Genomic DNA, 26,067 nt, shown 5'->3' on the forward strand with positions numbered 1-26,067 from the left:
ATAATGACACAACGATTAATAAGCCAGCATTCCTGTATTTCACCCACTATATCTAGACCTACAGATCATGTGATCTTTGAATAAAATCCCCAAGTATTTATAAACTTGAAATTCATACTTGTTTTTTTTGTAATCTGATTGTAATTCAAATTGTGACAATGCATGAAATTCTATCGTTCTTTCTGTAATTGCCTTTGTTTTACTTATGTCCAAATCACTTTCAGCTGATTGAAATCACATTAATAATTCAAGCAATTCTATTGATTATGAAGAGACTCAGCTCGTCTAGGCAGACAAACCCAGGTATGCTCAAAAACCACCTCTTGGAAAAAGAAAAAGAGTCCCTATGTATATTGCTTGTCAATTCATGGGTATAAACTCTATCACGGTCAATTTTAAGCTACTAACCAATTTAACAACCAGCCTGCAAAATACCTGACTATTTAATGATCATCTCTAACAAGCTAGTACTTGCTAGCCAAGGCAAAAGTATAGTCTTCTCACATTCAGAGAAACAGGAAGACAGAGTATCATTGCTTTAGTGAAAGTTCTCTGGAGGAATGCACAAGGAAGTAATAATGAGTGGCTGGGGAAGGCTTTAGAGAGGCTGTAGAGATATTTGAACTGTATCTGTTCCCTGCCTCCATCTGAATAGTGGAGTGACATGCCTGGCTTTCTATTTTAGGAAGAATACTCTAGAAACAGAATAGAGGTTGCATTGGAGGTAAGGAGAGAACAGTGGTGGTAAGACCATTTAGAAGGTTACCGTTGTATTTCATGAAAAAAGTAATGACAGCTTGATGGAATTGTTCAGCTTGATATGCTTATGAAGATTATTTATTTGTTTTGCTGTTGTTTATTGAGATATAATTGACATTGTATAATTTTAAGGTGTATAATATAAGGATATGATATGAATATGTATGGTTAAATGTTTACCACAATAGGTTAGTTATTACTTCTTTATCTCAATTACTATTTTGTTGTTCCTACAGTGACAACATTAAAGTTCTACTCTACAGCAACTTTTCAGTGTACTGTTAACTATAGTCACCATGCTGCACCTTAGCTCCTTGGAATTTATCTATCTTGTAACTGGAAGTTTAACCAACATCTTCCTATTTTCCCCACCACTCAGCCTCTGGCAACCACCATTCTACCCTCGGTTCCTATGAGTTTGATGTTTCTGGATTCCACATATAAGTGAGATCATATAGTATTTGTCTTTCTCTGTCTGATTTATTTCACTTAGCATCATGCCCTCAAGGTCAACTCACATTGTCACAAATGACAGGATTTCCTTCTTTCCTATGGCAGAATCATTCTGCTGTGTACAAACACGTATACCTCACTTTCTTTATCCATTTATCTCTCAGGTGGTTTCCATGTCTTGACTATTGTGAATAATGCTGCAATGAACACAGAGGTGGTGTAGGTATTTCTTTGAGACAGTGATTTTATTTCCTTTGAATATACACCCAGGAATGGAATTGCTGGGTCATATGGTAGTCCTATTTTTAATTTCTTGAGGAACCGCCATACTGTTTTCCACAGTGACTGCACCAATTTACATTCCTACCAACAGTGCCCTAGGTTCACTTTTCTCCACATCCTTGCTAGTCCTTATTATCTGCCTTTTTGATAATAGCCATTCTGACAGGTGTGCATTGATATCTCATGATTTTGAGATGTATTTCCCTCAAGACTAGTGAGTATCTTTTTCATGTATTTGTTGGCCATTTGTTTGTCCTTTTTTGGAGCAATGTCTATTCAAGTCTTCTGCCCATTTTTTAATCAGATTGTCTTTTTTGTTTCTGAGCTGCGTGAGTTCCTTATACATTTTGGATAATAAATCCTTCTAAGATCTTTATTATTTTTTTTTGTCTCTTTTTTTAGGGCCGTACCTGAGGCATATGGAGGTTCCCAGCCTAACGGTCAAATTGGAGCTGTAGCTGCTAGCCTATTCCACAGCCACAGCAACGCGGGCTCCAAACTGTATCTGCAGCCTACACCTATCCTGTGTCTGCTAGGATCCAGCATTGCCTATCCAGCTCATGGCAGTGCTGGATCCTCAACCCACTGATCAAGGCCAGGGATCAAACCTGCATCTTCATGGATGCTAGTTAGATTCGTTTCCGCTAAACCATGACAGGAACTCCTAAGGTACTTTATTATCCAAAGATGAAATGCTGTTTTAGCAGTCATAGTAACAAAGAACATAGAATATTTTTCTCAATGTGCTTTCCATTTTCATTCTGAGACAGTTGTTGGCAGACAAATCTTATGGTCTTTTCCTTCTTCGTGTAAATAAAATAGTAAATTGCGGGGAATGTGCTTTTCTTGTCATATGTCCATAAACCCTTGCTTCAGTCAACTAAATTATATCTGATTCTAGATGCAGAAACAAATCAAAGGTAGACAGAAGATACAAACAAAAGAGCACATCTGAGTTTATCAGACATTGCTGCTTAGTCCCACCTTCATCAGATTAGATATTTTATGGAAATTCAGTAATCTTGCCAAACATGTGTAAATAAAGTCTTAATCTTAGTTTAAGAGGCATGTTTTATATAAAGAACACCGGTTCTTCAAAAGCTGATTCAGTGTGCAAAGAATCTGTGTACTTTTCTTATCACACATTTGTCTCCTCATCCACATCTATTCCCCCCTGACACATCCCCACCCACCCCCCTGCCTTTGAACTGACATTTGTGGATTTCTAATGCAATGGCAATTCTCTATTCTTTATCTGAAACCCAAAGAGTGTCTCAGGGCAGTGAGAATGTTGGCATACGTGTAAGGTTTCCAACTCAGACATCTGGCACCGTCAGTCACAGCTGATAGTGCGGTGTGGAGGTGACAGTGGAAGCTCCATGTGGAAATTTTAAACTTCAGGCATTTGGTATTTGAATTTCCTTGTGGCATTCTGCCAAACTCAAATGCAGCCACTGTTTCTTATGATATATTAGCAAGGATATTGGGGGTGGGGGTATAATCCAAAAACCATTGGTGTATTTGCTTATTTGCAAAGCTACTTTTCTGCTAAGCATAAGAGCATTTATTTCTTTCCATTAGAGAGAGGAGATAAACACAGACTTTTATTTGAGAAACAAATTGTAAACCCAAGTGGAAACTGCTTTAAGAACATGTCTGTATTAGAGCAAGTATATTAATGAAGTAGTAAATTATTATGATTCAGTCACAAACTTGTGACTTTCAGGGGAAATTGGTCCCTTTCTGTCTTTGGAGGGGGGCCTCCTAATGTCTAATAAATTTTGTTGTACTTTATACATAGGTAAAACACTGTTAAGCACCACTCTTTCCCAACTTGAACTTCACCTCACATGTTGAGTCCAGCAGATCTTTGTGTTAGCTATCTTGGAAGTATAAAAATGCAAAGATTGGAGTTCCCATCGTGGCTCAATAGAAACGAATTCGACTAGGATCCATGAGGATGCAGGTTCGATCCCTGGCCTTGCTCAGGGGATTAAGGATCCAGCAGTGCTGTGAGCTGTGGTGTGAGTCACAGACCCAGATCAGGTCCCAAGTTGCTGTGGCTGCGGCGTAGGCTGGGAACTTCCACATGCCGTGGGTACAGCCCTTTAAAAAAAAAAAATGCAAAGACTTAGGAATCAGACCATGCTGGATTCAACATTTGACTACTTCAATGACTAACTTCAGCTTTCATATGAGAATAATATTGTTTAATTTATATAGGCTTTGAGAAATCAATGACATCAGCAAACAGTGAAAAATGCTGTGTCATTTAGTGGGAACTCAAGATGCTACCTTACTTGGCAAGTATAATTATTTATATATTCTATGTTGAACTGAAAGAATTTAGCTAGAAAGTCTTGATGTATTCAAATAGTTCACTTTGTCTCCTCAATCACAAATTTTCTGCCCTTTCTCTTTCCATACTCCTTATTTTATCCTTTGGGGAAGTCATTTTAAAGCATGGAAAATCATCCTGGAGATGAATAATCTTTTGTGAATTCTACACTATAGTTTGAAAGTTTCTGTCCCTTCAAAATTCCTTCATCTAAAATCTAATGCCCAAGCTGATGGCATTAGGAGGCGAGACATTTGGGAGGTGATTGGTGCCTTACAAGAGATGCCGGAAAGCTAGCTCAGTCCTTCCCTCACATGAGGTTTCAGTGAGAAATCTGCTACCCGGCAGAGGGCTCTCCCTCAGCCATGCTGGTACCCTGGTCTCAGATGTCCAGCCTTCAGGATTGTGAAAAGTAAATTTCTGCTGTTTATAAGCTCCCCAGTCTGTGGTCTTTTGTTACAGCAACCCCACCAGAGTAAAGACCTCCTATGTTCCATGCTGGCAGTGGGGCTAAAACCCAAGCTCTAGAAGCAACATTTCAAAGACACAGTGCAGGGCTGAATATCTGATTTCATGGGGTAATAGAAAAAAATATATATACAAATACATGATCAAAAAAATTAAAATATAAAAAAATCTGAATTTCTCAAAGCACAATGAAGAAGAGGACATAAAGTTAGAAAGTGGTAAACGTTTCCAAGATCAACGAATTTTCAAGAGAGAAAATCTGGGTATAAGAAATTATGAGAAAGAAGGAACCCCCAGGACAGCTGTGAAAACCACAGGTCATTTTCTGTGTATTTTGAAGAGTATGACGAACTAGGAATAGTCTTCTTTCTTGTTCACAGGTGGAAACTCTTCCTACTATCCTTGGGTTTCCAATGTTCTCATTTTCTCTTCCCAAACCAGTTCATTCTGCACTCTTTTCCCCAGGGATATAGATGCCATTCTAAACTTAGTTCTCTCACTTTTTCCCTGGAGTTATTTTCTTGTCCTGTCTTATTTCTTCTCCTGCCTCAGGGAATCCTTTCAATACAACTGGTAAGGGTCACATAGTCCAAGAACAATATTCACCTTCGTTTTCCATGAACTTCAGCCTTCATCCAAGGAGTTCTGAGCATTTCCCAAGGCGGGTGGGCAAGAAGGAAGATTGACCTGGGAGATTTCAGAAGCAAGGAGCCTAAGCAGGGAGAGGAGATCTTGCTTCTTACCCCCCAGGGCCCCTTACACATTTGACGCCTTCGATTCTGACTGATCACCCAGGGCTGGAGTCAGCTGTCCCCACTCTTCCCCACCTTTCCTTTGGTTGTCATTACTGTTAACATGGTCTTTGGGTGGGGAAGTCTTCAGCACACAAAGCCGACTTACACAGGAAACAGATATTCCAAAAGAAGTATCTTCTTCTAAGCCATGTTGTAAAAGCAAAGAAAATCTGTTCATGACTCCCGTCAATCTTCTTATATGTCTCTTCTTCCTGAGTCTTCACCATCTCTATCAGGCTCCTTCCTGGCTGGTCCACCTCACTGGGAAATGAATTTTTCCTTTCTCCTAGCCCCACGGCCTTTCGTGTTTTTCTAATGATACATAAATAAGACGTAAGATACAGTGCTTGCCTTATGCATCAGATTGTCAAAGATTGGTTGAATTTAATCCTATTTCCCTTTTTCATGCTAGATAGAAATTACTTGAGGGCAGAGATGGAATCTCCTCACCTGTCTGTAGCTTTTAGTACTGAGCACACTGGCATGAACATATACTATGCCCTGTAAATTTTAATTGAATTGAACAGAGCTATAGTTTTGGTTTTGACAGGAGATGAGAATAATAGAAATTCCAAATGCATCATGATAATCTTGCCAATAAATTCCCATGTCCTTAAATAATTCCCATTAAAGCATTAAGGCAAGCATAGAAGTAAAAATCAAATTTTGGAAGTCAGAAGATAGAATTTTAATCTAAGCACTCAACTGGGGTTTCAGTCTCCCTGTTTAGAACTGTGAAGTGAAGGAAGGTCTTCATAGAAATGTTGTACAATGGGTTAAGAACCCTACATAGTGTCTATGAGGATGTGAGTTTGATCCCTGGACTCGCTCAGTGGGTTAAGGATCTGGCGTTGCCATGAGCTGTGGTGCAGGTCACAGACATGGCTCAGATCTGGCGTTGCAATGGCTGTACCAATTGCTATGGCTGCAGCTCCAGTTCTACCCCTAGCCTGGGAACTTCCATATGCTGCAGATACAGCCATAAAAAGAAAAAAGAAAAGAAATGCTGTACAGAATGAAAGGTACTGACATGTATCCCAAAGCAAGGAGCTTTGGTATCCTAAGAAGGGGAATCTGAGACCAGCCAAAGCATTCAGCATAGATGAATACATCAAAAGGTAAGGTTTTATTCCAAAAACCTAGATGGATCCCTCTCTTCTTCCACATTCAAGTACTTACTTTTTCTCTAAATTATTTTATTTTTTTCTTATGTAATTACAGATAGCAATTATACAAAAAAAGTATACCTTACCTGATGTGTTGAGATATTTTCTATATTTTCTGCTAAGTGGGTCTGAAACCTGGCTTAATGGGAAAAGGTCTGAGAAATACTCTCCATGAAATTTTCCTGAGAGAAGGTAAAGGAGCCAAGAAAGAAAAATTAAGTCACAGAAAATTTGGCAGATCTCCATCTGATGCTCATTCTTCATCTTCTTCATCTTCTTCTTCTTCTTCTTTTTTTTTTTGAATGAATAAATTTAGCAAAAGCAAAGACAAGAATCTTTTTGGTGCCCACATATATAGTGGCCAGCAGTCTCAAAGAAATGAGCCCCTGTGTTCCTAACTGCTCTTAAACTGGTAGGAGGGGAGAGATGAAAGACAAAAGCCATTGGAATTTACCAGATCCTATTATCATCCAGAATTAGCAATCATAACTGTAGAAGATACAAACTGGGTGGGTCTGCCCAGTCCTGAATTGATTGAATGCTGAGGCTGGTTCTGCTGTGGGGTGAATTGTGCCAGCTCCTCTGGGTATCCAGGGGAACTTATACAAATCTTACTTGTTAAAAGATCCAGAGAGTAGTCAGTCTAGGCAAACTTGATCCATTTGTGCAGTCAGTCTGATCAGGTCCTGGGTGCCATCTCAACCTGTTTGAGTTCTAGAGGCAGATTCTACAAGTCTTGAGAAGAGGCACCAAGATCACCAGTCCCCTGCAACCATGCAGGGTGCACTTTTGGACCTGCAGCAAGTTATCTCGGTCCCATTTCTGTACACATTGGTTTGCTGGTGCAGAAATGGAAAGCAAGCCGCTGTCACAGGAGTTACAATCTGTGGGTGCAAAGCACCCCTCACAGGGGACCCAGCTGGGGACTCTGGCCCTCAATGCCCACTGTTAACTTTTACATAACCCCAAGATCCGACCAAAGTTATTGTGTCATAGGAGCAGAGAATTATCCAAGTAGTTCTTCCTACCGTTCAGTGAGGTCATGACATTCTACAACATAATCCCGCAGGCAAGGTTAAGTTATGCCAGCAAAGCAGCTATTGCCTGGATTTATTCTTTACAAGGCTCATTTACCAAATGTATAAGAGCGCTGTGTGACCATTTTTATTATCACAACTTTGTGTGGCCATTCTTTCTAGTTCCTTACTATGTGCTTTGATTGCTTGAGAATGACACTTTAAATTCTCTGAAAATTTTGAAGAAAAACTGAAAATTTTGAAGAAAAAGTTAAGGTATACTGAACTGTTAAACACGGAGCAAACACTCACCTCAAATTATCCTTCAAGTTTTCAGTATTTAACTGCTCTTTTGACATTCGGGTACACATTAAATGAGAGGTAGGCACAGGAAAATACATTGGTTCTTTGCTTTTGTAAATACCTAATTAAAAATGATTTAAGAAAATTAAGATAGACTTGTACATTTGCAGCATCCTGCATGAGACGGGGACTTTAAAGTAAATTGGCCCAGAAAGTCCTTTATGTAGAGACAGTTGGGATTCTAATGAGCAGAATGAAAAGAGTATTAAGCTAAATTAGAATCATATTCTTTATTTTGATATTGGCAATTTACTGAGTATTTGACTGTTAGTAATTTATACTGAAAGTATGTTGACGTGTAAGTAATTCCATTTTCTTTTTTTAAATTCAGGTGTAATTTTTTTTCTTTTTACCATCACACTTGTGGCATGTGGAGGTTTCCAGGCTAGGGGTCAAATCAGAAATACAGCTGCCAGCCTATTACACAGCCACCTGCAATGCTGGATCCTTAACCCTCTGAGCGAAGCTAGGGATCGAACCTGAATCCTCATGGACACTATGACGGATTCTTAACCTGTTGAGACACAACAGGATCTCCTTGAAGTATAATTGACATACAATATTATATTAGTTTCAGGTGTGCAACATGATTCAATATTTATATACGCTGCAAAATGATCGCCACAATAAGTCTATTTACCATCTGTCACTGTATGAAATTACAAATTTTTCTTCTTGTGTTGAGAATGTTAAAGATTTACTCTCTTAATATCTTTTAAATATTCAGTAAACTATTAATGATTATAGTTGCCATACTGGACATTACATCCCCTGCAATAATAAGTAAATACTACATATTTTATAATTGGAAGTTTGTACCTCTTAACCCCCTTTACCCATTTCACCCACCTTCCAACTCCCTCCCCTTGGGCAACCACCAATCTGTTCTCTATGTCTCTTAGTTTTGTTTTGTTTTGTTTTGGTTGGTTGGTTTCGTACATTCCACATATAAGTGAAATCATATGGTGATTGTCTTTTTTTAACTTATTTCACTTAGCATAATACCCTCATGGTTCATCCATGTTAGTTCTAACAGTTTTGTTTTTGCAGAGTCTTTATAGAGTTTTCCATATATAGAATCTTCCATCATCAAATATTGACAGTTTTTCTTCTTCATTTCCAATTTGGATGACTTTTTACCCTTTTCTTGCATAGTCACTCTGGCAAGGACTTCCAACACTGTTAAATAAAAGTGCTTAGCATAGTTGTGTTGCTCTTGATCTAAAGAGAAAAGCTTTAAGTTCTTCACCATTGAGTACAATATTAACTGTATGGTTGTCATATATGTGGAAGTAATTACCTCTATACCCACTCCATTTAGAGTTTTTACCATAAATTAATGCTGAATTTTGTCAAATGTTTTTTCTGCATCTATTGAGATGATCATAATATGATTTGTAGTCTTCATTTTGTTAATATGATGTCACATTGATTGATTTGCAGATGTTGAACCATCTTTACATCCCTGGAATAAAGCTCACTTGATCACAGCGAAGGGTTCTTTAAATATATTATTTAATTTGGTTTGCTAATATTTGTTGAGGAATTTTGCATTTACATTCCTCAGGGATATTGGCTTGCACTTTTCTTTTTGTGATATCCTTATCTGATTTTGCTATCAGGGTAATGTTGGCTTTGTGAAATGCGTTTGAAAATGTTTCCTTTTCAATTTTTTGGAAGCATTTGGGAAGGCTAGGTACGACATCTTTGAACATTTACTAGAATTCACTAGTGAAGCTGTCTGGTCCTGAATTTTTGTTTATTGAGGGCTTTTGATTGTTGATTCAACTGCCTTACTAGCAATTACTCTATTCAGATTTTCTATTTCTTTCTAATTCAGTCTTAGAAGAGTGTATGTTTCCAAGAATTTATTAATTTCTTTTAGGTTGTCCAATTTATTGATGTATAATTGTTTATAATAATCTCTTATGCTCCTTTGTATTTCTTTGATATCAGTTATAATTTTCCTCTCTGGGAGTTCCCATCATGGCTTAGTGGTTAAGAAACCCCTCTGGTATCCATGAGGATGCAGGTTCGATCCCTGGCCTTGCTCAGTGGGTTAAGGCTCCAGTGTTGCCGTGAGCTGTGGTGTAGGTCATAGACATAGCTCAGATCCTGCATTACTGTGGCTGTGGCATAGGCCAGCGTCTACAGCTCTGATTGGACCCCTAGCCTGGGAACCTCCATGTGAAATAATAATAATAATTATTATTATTATTATTATTATTATTATTTTTGTTTCTAGTTTTGAGTTCTCTCTAGTCTTTTTTAGTGAGTCTAGCTAAAAGTTTGTCAATTTTGTTTTTTCAAAGAATAAGCTCTCAGTTTCATAGATTTTTTTTTTCTATTGTCTTTTTAGTTTCATTTCATTGATTTCTGCTCTTTTATTGTTTCCTTCTTTTTACTAACTCTGGGCTCACTTCGTTCTTCTCGTAAGTGTTCCTAATCTCTCTCCATTCACAGCTGAGGTACCATGGGAAGCATATTCACTGTTTCAGACCATTAAGTAAATTTTTGCTGCAGAACTTTATGGCATAATTTACTCTTGAAGAAGATTTGGCTTAGTGTTTTTGAACTTTGTTTTCTGAGATATTCTCTGCATATAGTCTAAAATTTTAGTGTATCTGTGTTTTTTAAGAATAAATTATATATTGCATTGAATCCACCAATTCAAATACCCTCATCGCCCAAAAAGCTCCTGAAATTGTACCTGGTCATGAAATCTCTCCCAGAAAACTGTAGGTGAAGAGTAGTTCCATTTCTTCTTATCCTGTTTGTACCTGAATTATTCATGAGTCTTCAGATTTACCGTCAAAAATCACTTACTAAACTGCATGCATGTTTCTTGGCTATTAGTTCGGAGTGCCTTTGTCTAAGACATAAATATTTATTTTATGCTTGAGACAATGTTTCCTTAAATCATGAATCTTTACAGAACAAACTTTATATCTAACGTATATGACTTGATCCCTCAGAACTCTGATGAGAATTTATATGGCTGAGCGTTAAATGGAAGTTTGAGGTTATTCACTTTTCCTGAAAGGCAGGCAAGTTGGCATTGAGTCCCAAGCCTTTTCAGTACTTCTTTTAATTACCTTCACAGTAAACATACTTCCCTTTTGAGTTGTGTTTCTTCAATTAATGAGATAACAGAGTAGTGTTTACAGGACATTAGCTGCTCCTCGGTGATAGCAGGCAAGGTGCAGAAGCTACATCTGTAATTGGTTTTCTGATATAGCTTTAGCAAACACACAGTAAGAGTGAAGTTCGTGGAGGGGATAAATGGATTTAGTTACCTTCACACGTTGCCTTCAAAGAGTGGTTTAATTATGGTTCCTTACAGCAGCTTCCCTTCCCCCAACCTATTAGAGCTTTTCGATTTATGACAGAGTAGTGGTAGCATTCCTAGTAAACACAAGATTTTCTCTTGTCTGAAAGTGCAGCTCTTCTCTGGGAGAATAAATGGAGGTTCTAATAGTTCTGGATTATGACCAAAGGCGGGGTCAAGGAAATAACTTTGATTATTTTTTTTCATTAACCACACATACCAATGAAAATTCTCAATTAATAAGTTAATTTATGTGATTTATACACATACATACACACAAACATATATATATATACATGAACCATGAGATATCAAAAAATGCTTCCTAATAATAGCATTTTTTCTGCAGCACCCAAACCACTTTACTAGTTCTATGATTTATTATAGTTCTATATACACATTACTTTTGCGAGTCAAAATTATACTCGAAAGACCCAAGGCTCATTTGTTTTTACTAGTGATACACACTTTTCTCTTAATCAGTGTCAAGAATTCTCCTTGGTCTTACAAGGGCAATTTCATTTACAAGGCAATAAGTGACAGTGTTCTGAGGACTGTGTATCAGAAATGGTCTCATAAGTGGTTTGTTACCAATAAATAATTAAATAAACACAGGCCACAGGCCCCTATCTTAGAAAAATTTCAATGGTTTTGAAATGCATTTCCCATTTTGTATCTCATAGGTATTACCACTATTTAATGGGTAAATAGTATTTATCCATAACATTACATGTGGGAAACCTTGTTATATAAAGCATGGAATCTGTTCCCAAGGAACTCATGGTCTAGAAGGTGAAAGCACCAAGACAGCACATCCTTGTATTACAGTCCAATCACTGCATAGTTACCATAATATCACCAAAATAAGTGTGAGCATCTCTTGGAATAACATTTAGAACAACACATTCCATGTACCTCTCATTTTAGTGGGAACGCCTTAAGTTTAGTCACTGGTCACAGACAGCAGAGGAAAAAGAGTCGTTAGGATGATTCAGGAGCCACAACAAAGAACCAAGCTCCTCAAAAGACTCTTGGAACTTCTGTATTCAGAAAAGCACCATCAAATGAATGATCAAGTAATGGTCATTATGAGGAAGTCACAGAGAACAACCAGTTCCTAGAAAGTGAAGATTAGCTTTTGGCCTCTGTGGGGGAGGAAGGCGCAGGAATCCTTCATGTGTACCTCTTCTGTATACATTTCCCTTTCAAGTTGTAAGAATGGCCTTGAGTCATGTAAATAGGACCTCCGTAAAAGATATTTTTGATTAAAATTTTTAAATCTAATTATACATTGTTGCTTTCCATTACAAGTTGTAGGGCAAGGTATTTAATCTGAAATATTTCTCTAGAATGCACTGCAGAAATTGAAGAAATAGCCCCTAGATTTAATTCAGACAACTCAGCATTTCAAAGTTTTTTTTTGCCTTTTTTTTTTGTCGTTTTTGTCTTTTCTAGGACCACATCCACAGCATATGGAGGTTCCCAGGGCAGGGGTCTAATCGGAGCTGTAGCCGCCAGCCTACACCACAGCCACAGCAACGCCAGATCCGAGCTGTGCCTGTGACCTACACCACAGCTCATGGCAATGCCATTTGCAGCAACATGAATGAACCTAGAGATTATCATATTAAGTGAAGTAAGTCAGACAGAGAAAAACAAATATCATATAAGATCGCCGGAGTTCCCGTCGTGGCGCAGTGGTTAAGGAATCCGACTAGGAACTATGAGGTTGAGGGTTCGGTCCCTGCCCTTGCTCAGTGGGTTAAGGATCCGGCGTTGCCGTGCGCTGTGGTGTAGGTTGCAGACACGGCTGGGATCCCGCGTTGCTGTGGCTCTGGCCCAAGAAATAGCAACAACAACAACAACAACAAAGGCAAAAGACAAAAAAAAAAGATCGCTAATATGTGTAATCTAATTTTTAAAAATGATACAAAATCACTTACAAAACAGACTCAAAGATTTTAAAACCAAACTTAGGGGTTACCAAAGGGGAAACATGAGGTTGGGGGGGGATAAATTAGGAGGTTGGGACTGACATATACACACTATTATATATAAAATTGTTAAGTAATAAGGACCTGTTTATAGCACCGGGAAATCTACTCAGTACTGAGTAATAACCTATATGGGGAAAGAATCTGAAAAGGAATGGATATATGTATATGTATAACTGATTTACTTGTAATACACCTGAAACTAACACAACTTTGTAAGTCAACGATACTCCAATAAAATTTTCTTTAATGGAAAAAAAGATTGGTATCAGATAAGCAAGAAGTCTGAGATGAGAGAGGGAAGGACCAGCATGCTTCACACACTATAGGCACTGTCTTTGCTGCCACGCTTGCATGAGATGTGTTTGTTGCAAAATGCAAATCACCAAAGTGCAATCTAGGAAAATGTTTCAAGTCAGTCTTGAACGTGTGCTTACATACCTGTTGGAAATATTTAAGTTTGGGAGTGAAATGAAAATTAAGAAAGCTATTCCAAGAATGGTGCCTATGAATATCAAAGTTAGCCACTGTTTAGTTCTGCCAGTGACCAATCTATTCACAGATGCTGCTTAGAAACTCTGAAACTATTCTCCTTTACACACATAATCACTCTTCTAAAAAGAGAGCAAAGAAACAGGCTGAGAAAAAAAAGATGGTTGATGATAAATAGAATGGAATGTTGGCACTACAGAAAGTCAATCTTTAATCTGAAGGCTACGAAGATATATTTTGTTGGGGAGGGGGCAGTAAATGAAATCATGGAGTCAGTAAACACCTTTCCCGAGTGTGTGTTCTCTAACCCATGCTTTTGGCTCTGTATGCTTCTTTTCTTTTTATCTACGTATTAAATAGTTTCTTTATACTTTCTGTGTTTAAAACTAAGAACAGTTGGGTTTTCTTCCTGATAAAAGGAACCTGGCAAGTAATTGGTTGCATTTTTTGTTTTGATGTAGACTTGTCACGACTAAATGGCAGAACAAAGCAGTTATTTCACATTCCCATATTAAAGACTTAAACATTTGTTTTCTGTTGCCAACAAGACCCACAGAACCATAATAGCAGAGCCTGACTTTTACAGTTATGGCTTAAATAGTGACAGAAGTGTCAGCATATCTGAGGGAAAGATGCTTTTTTTTTTAATCTGCTCTTCATGAAGCAGATGAGACCTCAGTGAATTTTACCCAGATTTATTATGCTTTTTATTTAATTGAATTGTGTTTGGAGATAGAAGTTGTTTTTCAAGTAGCACTAGGCAAACATGTTAAAAATTCAGTTCAAATAGTTATTGAAAACTGGAACTCTAGGGAAGGATGCTTTGCTTTTGGAATTTTCTTCATCTTTCTCTCTCTCTGTTAATTGCTGGAAAATAACCTGACTTCCACAACATTTTTTCGTGTTTTTCCTTGGAATTTTAGAAATTGAAGAATTCATTCATTTCTGTCCAATACAAGCTAGCATAAACCTGGATGTCTCTACTTGGGGAGCAAGTTCTCCTATTCAGGATATGAGCATCTTCATGCCCTGTGGGAAGCAACCGGCATCTAGATGGAAGAGCAAAAAAGTAGCAATAACAATAAGACGTTATTAGTTACTTGCAACTTCTCAGTATTTTTCTCTTGTGTGCCTTTTTATTCTCCAACAACTGTGTGAATTAAGTTGGACATGTAGTAAATAGATTTTTTTTTTTTGTCTTTTTAGGGCCGTACTCATGGCCTATGGAAGTTCCCAGGCTATGGGTCCAATCAGATGTAGCCGCAGCAACACCAGATCCCGGCCTCACCTGCAACCTACACCACAGCGCACAGCAAGTGGGGGGCAGGACAGGATCTTAATCCATTGAACGAGGCCAGGGATCAAACCCAGTCCTTATGGATACTAGTCAGATTCGCTACCACTGAGCCACTACAGAAACTCCCTCAAAATGTCTAAATGCCTTAGATAGCACACATGTATCTCACTGGAAAGATGGGATTTCTGAGAGTATGGACTCTGAAGGGCACAGGGGATACGGAGGGAAGCAAGCAAGTGCCAGGCAGACACCTGTGCTGCACCCATGCACACCCACAGGATTTCCCACATGATTTGCAACCTCGTTGTGTCCCACCTCAACTTGAAGTTGGTGTATATACATCCCTATGTTTGTATTTCTGCAAGGGTTGCCTTATTGTTCCTATTACTCTTCGAATTCTTTGCTCCTTTTGCATCCATTCAGATGGGAGGCTGGGCACAGCAACGTGCTCAGCTTCAGCCAACAGCAGGTGGAAATTAGTTACAGGCACTGCTTCTACACTAACCCAGGGAGGCATTGCATGCTATGGCCTCTGTCTAAAGTTCCCCTGGACTCAAAGAGTCTGCTGCTCTGAGGGGAATGAGAGAAGAATGGAGCATAACTAGATCCAGCCTGAAGAGTGCAGCCAGCCCGGCTGGGTTCAGTCTAGGTCAGCTGATTTCCCGATAACCCACTAAAGAGTTCGAGAGAATTCTGATTGCTGTTGTCACTCACTATCTGTGGGTGGGCTGTTTCCTAGCACTAACTGATAGCTTGTGTGCTGTCAGCAGTCAGGAAACAGATTCTAATCCATCCAGGCTTGTCTTTTGCCTTCTCTGTTCCTGGGTTATAGTAAATTAAAGTAGCCTTTTGAACTCATAGAAAATGAGCTCAGTAACATCCACTGTTACCTAATCAACAGCTCTGTTAAGAGCTTGCTGTCAAATTCATCATCTGTCGATTTTCAATATTCTTCTTTATAAAATGGAGAAGATAACACCTCAATTCTAACTCTTGGAATTCATTCATTTATTTACTAAATTATTTTATTAATAGTTACTGAGAACATGTTATTTTTCTAGACTATGCAATGATGAATATGATAAAGTCTCTGATGGCAAAGTTTTCTAATCTAGTAGGTATTATAGAAAAACAAAGTTACTCTTCAATATAATACCGTCATGAAGTTAAGTTCTTGGTAATAGAGGTATACAGTGGAGAATATCTTAGGTAGAGAAGCAATATTTTAGTTGAACCTTAAAGGGTTGGAGGAAAAGGAAGGAAACAAGATTGTGTTCTCACAGTCTTAATAAATACAAATTAATAACCACACACTAGACAAAGCTGTCTAAACAACCTTAACCAAGTGATCAAAGTTAATATAACCAATAATGGCACAAATAAACTTTTTTCACCTCCAAATATGAGGCATTGAGAAGAACATAGTTACCTATGTGGTATTTTTGGCTAAAAGTGCATAGCCTGACTCTAATCACAAGGGGAAAAAAAAAAAAAAAAAGGACCAATCTAAATTAACAGATATTCCACAAAATAACTGGCATGGGCTCTTTAAAAATGTCAATGTCATGGAAAACAAAGGCTATTGAGGAAGTGGTCCAAATTAGAGGAGACTAAAGAACATGACCAGTGACTTCCTTTACTGTATAGGGACAATTGGCAAAATCTGAATACGTTCTAATATGTAATGATATTGTGTCAATGTTAATCTCCTGGTTTTGAAAAAGTACTGGGGTTGGAAAAAAGGATGTCTTTGCTTCCAAATAAACACTGAAGTATTTAGAAGAAAACATGTAAAAATGTGCATTTGCATATGTATGTATGTATGTGTGGGGGGGATGGGTAAAGCAAATGGGATAAAATATGCATACTTGAGAAATCTGGCTAAATGGAATATGGGATTTTTGTGCAATTCTTGTAACTCTTACCAGAGTCTGACATTATGTCAAAAATTAAAGCAAAACAAAACAAAAGAATGAGAGAAAATATTGAGCCTTGTGTATGGCAATTACAGAGTTAAAGGTACTGAAAAGCATACAACTCAAGTTATGGGTCCATGCCAAAGCTTGGCATAACCAATGGCTTTTTTTTCCCTGCATTTCAGATGCAGTGTATCACTGTAGAATTAAAACACTAACTTTCCTATGTAAGAATAAAACCCATAAAATCAGAGTAAGCTCTTTGGATTGTACACTGTCAATTTCCTGATTTCAATATTGTGCTATAATTATGTCAGATGTTACCATTGGGGGAGACTGAGTGAAGCATACTTGGCAGCTCCTGTACATATTTTGCAACTTATGAATTTACAATTATTTCAAAATAACGTTTTTTAAATTGCCTTGTAAACCCTTCCCCCCAAAAATCATAAATCTCATATACTTTTTCAACTGTATGTTGATATGTGAATGACTCCATATGCTAAGATTTTTATGTCTAAACAAGTCAAAGGATTTTAAAATTTGTATTAGTAAACAATATTAGCAGTTTTAAAATTTAGAATAAACTTCCAAAGCCCATTTCTCTAATATCCCTTTTTAACTTGACAAAGATTCTCTGCTTGACCAAACTCTAGCCAGGATCCTCTAAACTTTCTTCTTGCTGAGTCCTCATGCTTGACTTACAAAGACTTGAACGGGAATCCCCAATGTGGTTCAGCAGTAAGGAACTCCACTAGCATACATGAGGATGTGGGTTCAATCCCTGGCTTCTCTCAGGGGATTAAGGATCCTGCGTTGCCGTGAGCTGGGGTATAGGTCACAGAGGCAGCTCAGATCTGGCATTACTGTGGCTGTGGTATAGGCCTGCAGCTGTAGCTCCAATTTACCCCTAGCCTGGGAATTTCCATATGCCACAGGTACAGTCCTAGAAAGGAAAAAAAAAAAAAAAAAAAGAGGGAGAAAGACTTGAAAAAACACTAACATAGTTTCTAACAGCTCAAGGCTGTAGCCCCAGGAAGACTAAGCCACCCCTAAAGTGTTTGCCTGAGGCTGCCAACGAAATTCATGGTTCCAGCCAACACCTGAATCACCCCAGTCTCCCAGTCTCTGTGGGAAAGTAGGAGCTTAACTTCCCAACTTTTTTTTGACGAGTACCAGTTAGCAAACCCAGACAGGTTTTACATAGACCACGCCCCACTTCTGTTCTTAGTAATTTTTCACTTACCAGACTCTATTCACCAAGCCCTTGATCGCCTCCTTCCTAAACACACCTTTTGTCTTTAAAACTCCCATTCACCTCCGTTGAGTTCAGTTCATGCTGGACTCTTTCCTCCATTGCAGTAGTTATTACTAATTAAAATCTGTCCTTGCCATTTTAACTAGTGAGCCACTTTATCTTTGGCAAAGTTTAAACTTGATTTTTATTTCATCTATAGCTACAGCAACCAAATTTGCCATAAATGCCAGAGTTTAAGAAAATCTCAAGCAAAATACGCTAAGACTTACTGTTATTGACCATTTGCCTGGTGCACGGATGTTTTGCATCCATTTATTCTCGCCCATTGCTCGCTAGAGCCCTGTGAAAAGAAAACAAACAAGTAATAACATTAGAATGTGAACAAGGCTCTTGTTCCTTCTGCTGTGCTTGTCAGGTTGCATGGTACAAAGCATTCTTAACCTCCTAAGGGAGCTCAATATTCTGTAATGGAGAACATTCCAAGCAAAATTATTCTTATTATCATTATTAGTTTTTTGCTTTTTAGGGCCACACCCAGAAGTTCTCAGGCTAGTGATAGAATCAGAGCTACAGGCCTATGCCACAGCCACAGCAATGTAGGATCTGAACTGTGTCTGTGACCTACACCACAGCTCACAGCACTGCTGGATCCTTAACCCACTGAGCGAGGCCAGGGACTGAACCCACATCTCATGGATGCTACTTGGATTCATTTCCACTCTGCCACAACAGGAACTCACCCTCGCATAATTATATTGTTGATTGATTGTTGATTATATTGTATATAGATTGTTGATATTTGACTGCTGACTGCTTTGAAGCCTAATAGCTCTCTTCTCTCCTTGTGTCCTACATGTGGACAAGCTGACACAAAAGTCTGGGTGCTCTTTCTCTTGGCACCAAGAAGTTCATACCACTTGAAAAAACTCATTCCCTCACTTTCTAACCACCATAGAAACCCAAGGCCAGGCTTCTTTCTTGCTCTCTTCCATTTTGGGGTCGACTTGGGAGGTTTTCCCTCCTCTGTTTAAAATATTATGTCAGAAATGAGTTGTTCACACCCTTTTAGTATGTGTATGGAGCCATTGGTTTTGACGTCCTGTCCAAATTTTCTGGTGGCAGGGAGGTCATCATATTCCTTGAGTGGCCATAACAATGACAAAGCATTTACACGTTTAAATGTAAAGAAATATATTTTAAAAGAGTATTTTCAATTCACCTTAATATTAAAATCAGAGAATACAACTTTTCTCTAAAAATAGGGCCTACAGCTAACAGATGTATAGGTAAAATAAATGTACCCAAATTCACTATGTGTGTTGATGGTGACAGTGTCTTCATTGTCCAATAACTGGACAAATTTCCATTTTATTCTCAAAGATACAAAGATTTCTGGTTCATAAAAGTAGCTTGGAATGAGCTTCATGTGAAAACAACCCATTTACAAAAACACCTTCAGTGTGTTTTCTCCTGAAGGGAGTATATATTTCTTTAGGGAGTTTAGCAATGGTTATCAAAACAATATAAAATCTGTCAATATTCCATTATGACCTTATTTCATACCTTCATTCCTAATAAATATTTTGCACTCATTACTGACTTTTGACTTTGTGTGTGATATAAAGAAAACATAAAATCATGAAATGGTGGTAGTAATTTTCGGTTTAAGAAATCACTTAATGTTTCTTTAGAATAACCTGTCTTCTGATGAAAAGAGTCAAAAAAGTGTAATTTAAAAAAAAAAAAAAAGGTTAAAAGTACATACTGTCAGGAAAATTCAATTCTCTCAAATTCTATTAAACAAAGACAAACTTTTATACAATCCTTGCTTTGGCAATCCCATAAATACATTTATCTTTTAATGATCAGAATGAGAAATTTAGTAGAAAGTAAAATTTTATAAAGTTAGCTGCACATTTCAGCATTAACAGAAATCTTGTAATAATTCTCAAGCCACATTGAAATATAAATCCCCATAAAAGAAAAGACCAGTGTTCAGAAGTCATAAAATAGCCACCTGCTGTAATTTGTCCCCTTAGAGTAGAAGACACTTTCTACTACCTGTTCTTTATACACGTGAAGCAACAAATAGGGATATTCTCTGTACAAGCACAGAATGGAAAAGCCTCTGAAGGAATGTTCCACTTAGCATGAGTCTTTAAATGATTATCCTCCAGCATATTTTGAAGATTCAGCCACAGTATCTATATCAAACAAGCTAAACAGATCCAATTCTCTCCTCTGAGCATTTATGCTATAAATCAGATCCTATTCAAATGCAAATGCTTTGAGTGGGGTAAATCAGCATGAAAACAGCCATAAAACATGTGCAAATGCTGTTCATGAGGGTGGAAAATTTTAATGCTTTACTTTATTCATGGCTGGACAACATTGTCATCCAAAAGGCCACTATTATTTATAGGCAGCTGCAAAGTGTCCCAAGCATAGGGGGATAGAAATAATATAAAGCCATTGAGAAGCCATGAATAATTTCCATTTATGCATTCAAGTTTTTATTAAGTTACTATTATTAATTTTTTAGACTTTTGAGAAAAATGGGGTTCAAGGTATCTGAGCTCAGAGAACTAATAGTCTAGAAGAGGAGTAGAAATCTGAAGGCGTCCTGCCATGTGGGGTGACAAGTTCAGCCACAGATCTACATACCGGATGCAGAAGTAGTTGACTTAGTTCTAATGAAGTAAAGAAATGGAAGAAGATTCTTAAGCATGCAGTGCAAGAAAGGGAATCAGGGAGGAGGCAAGAAGAAGGGGGTGGGACATGATTAAGAGTAAATGGCAGGTCCACAGCACAGAAATATGGACATGCATGATAGATTCTGGACGGCGTGATGAGAACACACTGTCTGGCAGGAGTGCTGAGTGCTGAGACTGGTGGAGGCCTCCTAGGAAGGATGGGTCTGGAAGTCCCTGGAATTCACATTTTCCATGTAATGGGGGCAGTGTATCAGTCAGGGCTTGGTTCAGGAACCAGAAAGAACTCCAGGTGTTTTAAGCAGAAAGGCATTCAATACAGTAGGTTAGATATTTGCAAGATCTTTAGAAGGTCCAAAGAACAAGTCTAGGTTTAATCTCTTGGAATTACACACAAAACAACACAGAACAGAAAATAGAACTGAGACTGCAACTTGGGAGCTTTGCTGCAAATAAGAAGCTAAAACTGACTCCTTTACCACCATTTAGTCTTCATGTCCAAAAGTCCATATAATGGACAATGTCTGGTGCTGGAGGAACTTCGTATTTCTATGAACTTGCTTGGAAATTCACCCTCTTCCAGCAGCACCATCCAAAACTTTCAGGAAGATGGACTCGGCACACTTCTGCCTTCCATATTTCTCACAAGTGCATCATTGTAGAATCCTAGCATTAAAGAAGTCTGCATAGGTTACTTTTTAGCTTTCTAGACTTCCCAAGTAAAGGCAAAGAATAAGGGAGTTTGTGAATCAACACAGAGTAACCAGTCAAACATTAGTAAGAATTTTGTACAGAAGAAAAAAAAATAATGTATTGGGGAAATTAAAAAAAAAAAAAGAATTTTATGGAGTTCCCATCATGGCTCAGGGGAAGCGAATCTGACCAGCATCCGTGAGGACACAGGTTTGATCCCTGGCCTCGCTCAGTGGGTTAAGGATCTGGCGTTGCCATGAGCTGTGGTGTAGGTCACAGATGCAGGTCAGATTCTGTGTGGCTGTGGCATAGGCCAGAACCTGCAGCTCCAATTCAACCCCTAGCATGGGAACCTCCATATGCCGTGGGTGCAGCCCTAAAAAGACAAAAAATAAATTTAAAAAATTCATGAAAAATCTTGCATATTTGATATCTTTTATTACCTCTTATCTGGTCAATATGGAACTATGGACATCCCTGCAAGAGGATAAATTAGAATCAAGATGTTTTACAAGTATATTTCAGCTTTGAGGGATTTTTTTTGCAATATGGAAATTGGTTGCTAGGACAATGAAGGGAAATTGTTATCTTGTATTTAATTAGGAAAGCTCAAGAAAAGAGATTCTGAGAGCTCTCTGAAGGAGAAGAAGGAAGACTCAAACAAAGAATCATAATTTATTTTAGCTCTGGAGAAATGTGTAAAATAAAGGAGTTGAAATTCAGAGTGAAAAATTAAGAGTCATAAAAATAGACTTTGCCTGGCTGAGTGGGACACTCTTACTTGAAGAAGCAAAAGCGGGGAGGGTAACTGGGCTCCAGCATGTGAATTCCATGTTTATGCTCCCAGAGGTTAAATTATTTAAAGCAGGGCAGGAGGAGGTCTCCCCATATAGGCTATCACCCAGGACATGGGAACTGGGATACAGAAACCAGATCAACACCATTTATGGAAAGAATGTGTCAGCAGGATGGGAACAGTCAGCCTAGAAAAGCAGAAGTAAACCTGTCAGTGTGAGTTGAGCCCCCTGTAAGCGGAAGAGAATCCAGGGAACTTGCTAGAGAAGTGTTCTCTATGTGCAGTGGGGAACCTTGCCGTCAACTTTCCCAATACTTTGATGACATTCACACACGTCACTCTTAAGTCCCTTGTTCTGGTTTGAAAGCCATGAATCAGTCTTAGATAAAAAATAATTTGACCTTGGAGTTCCTGTCTTGGGTCAGTGGAAACAAATCTGACTAGCATCCATGAGGACACAGGTTCAATCCCTGACCTCACTCAGTGGGTTAAGGATCTGGCATTGCCATGAGCTGTGGTGTAGGCTGGCAGTTGTGGCTCCAACTTGACCCCTAGACTGGGAAGGTCCATCTGCAGTGGTGTGGCCCTAAAAAGACATAAAAAATAATTGACCTTAATATCAGGAAGCTTATGCTCAGATGGGAATGAGAAGAGACACTCTCTTTTATCAATGTACACATTCACCTCTGCTTTATTGATAACTTTACATGATGCCAATGCCAAAGGAGCTGCTATTGGTGGTTCAAGTGTCAGGACGAAAAAGACTGAGATTGATACTGAGAGCAATGACTGAACCTTGAGAGTCTGAGGTCCTAAACCATGGCCCAATCTGCATCTCCCACAACTACCAAGGAATCCAAGGAAGGCTTAGTGATATCTGGTACCTCTGGAGTCAGATTTAAATAGATTATTCCACCATGCATTTTATAAAGTAGGACTTAGCACTTTTTTGATAGGAAAGAAAGTCTGGCAAGTGTTTATTGGAATAGAAAGTGAAATTAGGTGGAGGAATCTTGTCTCTCTATTAGTTTCCTTGTGCGACCCCTCAAATATGTCCACATGCCAAGACAGCTATTTCATCCTAAATACTCCATGCTGATTTGATTTGATTTTTTGGTCTCCATATACCTCCACCGGGATGGAATATGACAGCAAGATCCCCACAAAAGTCTGCTAGAGGAGTTTCATAGGCATCTGGTAATGCTGAATGAAAATAAGCATCATGTCCTCTGAGTAACTGTCCTGCTGGATGGACGCAACGCCAAATTATTCAACTGCTGCATGAATGTCTGCTTCCATCAACCTCTCCCTTAAGATTTGTCAAGATTCTGGCTCTTCAACATACTTTGTTCATTTATCATTTATTTATTTTTAAAAAAATTTTGTTGAATTCCTATTATGGACAAGGCATTGTGGAGTACAGAAGACCAAATCTGGTTTGGCAGACATGCTTTTATGGTTAGGGAAGAGAAATAATGAAGGCATAAAAGAGCTCTTAGATGAGGAGGATAATGAATGGCAACCATCACAATGAAAATCTGGAAAGAACTGTTACTTCCACTTAGGAAAACTGGGAAAGCTTGCATATCTTTTGAACCATGAGCATGGGCAACATTTAAACAGGCACAAAGTGTGAGCTTTCATAGAGAATCAAGAAGAACATGAGTCATTGTGGAAAAGAGTGAATTCATCATTTAGCTGGTGGGTACAAGGCAGGGAAGAAATCATGAAGTCTTTTGGAATGCTTGCAGGTAGATCTGTTTCCTGCTGTTAGATGCCCAGAATATGCAATTGTGTGGCATCATTTAATGATGCCTCAGTGACACATTTGAAAGGAACCCAACATAAAACCATTCAACGTAAGCCAGATAATCCTCCCTGGTGTTAGAGGCATTTCTGAGCCAGATTCCTATGCCAGTTTGCTGTATCGCCATATAGTGCTGGGGCAAGGATCTGGGCCAACAGGAGTCTGGCTTTCTTTAAACCACAACCACCTTTGACCAGTGTTTATAGCATTTTGGGCTGAAATTGAGCCTCAGAGAGGAAAGGATGGTAAACAAAAGCAAGGTCTTTAGAGTCAGACGGCTTTTATTTCAGTTCTGGTTCAGCTCCTTACTGGGTGTGTGGTCCTGAGTAAGTCACCTTACTTTCCCTTAATCCTACCTTTGAAACAAGGACAATGACTGCACTCCTTCTTTAGATTATTATGAGAAGTAAATGACTAATAAATACAAAGCAACTGGTTCAGAGTCAGAGCCCATGGTGCTTGTGGACTACAAAACACTTCAAAAAGAAATGAGCCCAGGGGTTGCAACAGAATTCCCACTAGCAGATCAGTCTTCTAAATCCATTTTCTTTCCAGAAGGTGCACTTAGATTAAAGGCTGTCTCCTAAAACTAATATCACTTCTCTAGTTACCGTGCTGCTCCAGGTAGCTTTAAAGACAAATTTGGAACAAAGACCCATCTAGGGTCCAAGAGATGACATGCTAATGGAGCGCTTAGTGTTGGTCCAAAGTTCAGTGCCCATAGTGGGGGTTGGTTTCCTTGTTCTATTTTAACATCCACAGAGCATTTGTTTCTCATAAAATAGTATATGTCTTAGACATTCTTTAAATTCAGAATCAAAATCTGCCTTGACACTACCTCCTACCACACACACACATGCACACACACAGAATAAGAGGATACATCTATAAATTTTAATTAGTTTTGTAGAATTTCATTGTATGGATAAACCATAATTTAACAATTTTTCTGTTATTTGACAGCTGAATTATTTCCAGTCTTCTGCTAGCAATATAACAGCAAATAAATTGTATTTTTATAAAAAAGAATAAACTGGTTATTAAATTTCATGGAAAAATATCTGATGTTTAACTTTGATGATGAGAACTTGAGACACAAGTAAGCAAAGCTTTCCCAGTTAATGCTTTATTCCTTTCTCAACACCTTTTGAGAAGGCTTGAAGTTTTCTGATTTTAGATGAAAGATACTATTATTTGCTATTTCTCTTCATCTTTTTTTTTTTTGTCTTTCTTTTTAGGGCCTCACACACGGCATGTGAAAGTTCCCAGGCTTGGGGAATTGGAGCTACAGCTGCCAGCCAACACCACAGCCACAGCAATGCAGGATCTGAGCTGCATCTGCAACCTACACCAAAGCTCATGGCAATGCCAGATCCTTAACCCACTGAGCAAGACCAGAAATCATACCTGCATCCTCATGGGTACTGCTCAGATTCATTACCACTGCGCCATGACAGGAACTCCTCTCTTCATCTTTAAGTGACATTTTAATGAACTGTATATGGAATAAATAATTTGAAGATGAAGAAGTTCAGAAACAAGGTTCCATGTAATCTGAGAGTTAAATACTTAGCATCTGCTCTTCCCTGTTCTGCTCTTCTAGCCACATCTTTTGCACAGGGAAGAGAAGGGAGCCCCAAACATATCTTTCACCTGTTCTCCTTTTGGAGTTCAATATTCAGCTATTTGTGCAAAAAAAAGGGGGGGGGGAATATGCAATGATTCTTAGTGTGCTCTTTTGTCCCTGAATTAGGAGGAGAATTAATAAAATCCCTTGATCCTTTGTTTACCTATTGTTTTAAACCACTGTAATATTTTCTTTTAATGATTACACAACTGAGAATTATGGAACATAGTAGCAGGCTTGGTAATATCTAAACTGAAGAAAGTATTACACAGTGAGTTTAGTCAATATTTTACAATAACTATACAAGAGACTAGCATCCAGATGGAATTAAGATGGTTGGATAGAAGGACTGGAGCTCAGCTTCTCTTCTAAAACCAACAAAATGTACAACAAAATGCTGAGCAATCTCCAACCAAATGGACTGGAAACCTTCTAAAAGATATCTTATTCCGGAAGACAAAGAGGAGGCCACATCAAGAGGTAGGAGGGGTGATTTTGCAATATAAGCA

General features: G+C 38.4%; 1 long non-coding RNA gene across 1 annotated transcript in view; it reads right to left on the reverse strand.

Moving 5' to 3' along the window:
• LOC125122131 (uncharacterized) overlaps nt 1-26,067 on the reverse strand; it is a 70,989-nt gene that overhangs the window by 23,117 nt on the left and 21,805 nt on the right. The window contains exon 2 of the long non-coding RNA XR_007133704.1: nt 18,194-18,264. This is a non-coding gene — a long non-coding RNA (uncharacterized LOC125122131). The remainder of the gene's footprint in view (nt 1-18,193; nt 18,265-26,067) is intronic.

The sequence above is a fragment of the Phacochoerus africanus genome, chromosome 3 (genome assembly GCF_016906955.1).
Source record: "Phacochoerus africanus isolate WHEZ1 chromosome 3, ROS_Pafr_v1, whole genome shotgun sequence".
Classification (NCBI taxonomy): Eukaryota; Metazoa; Chordata; class Mammalia; order Artiodactyla; family Suidae; genus Phacochoerus; species Phacochoerus africanus.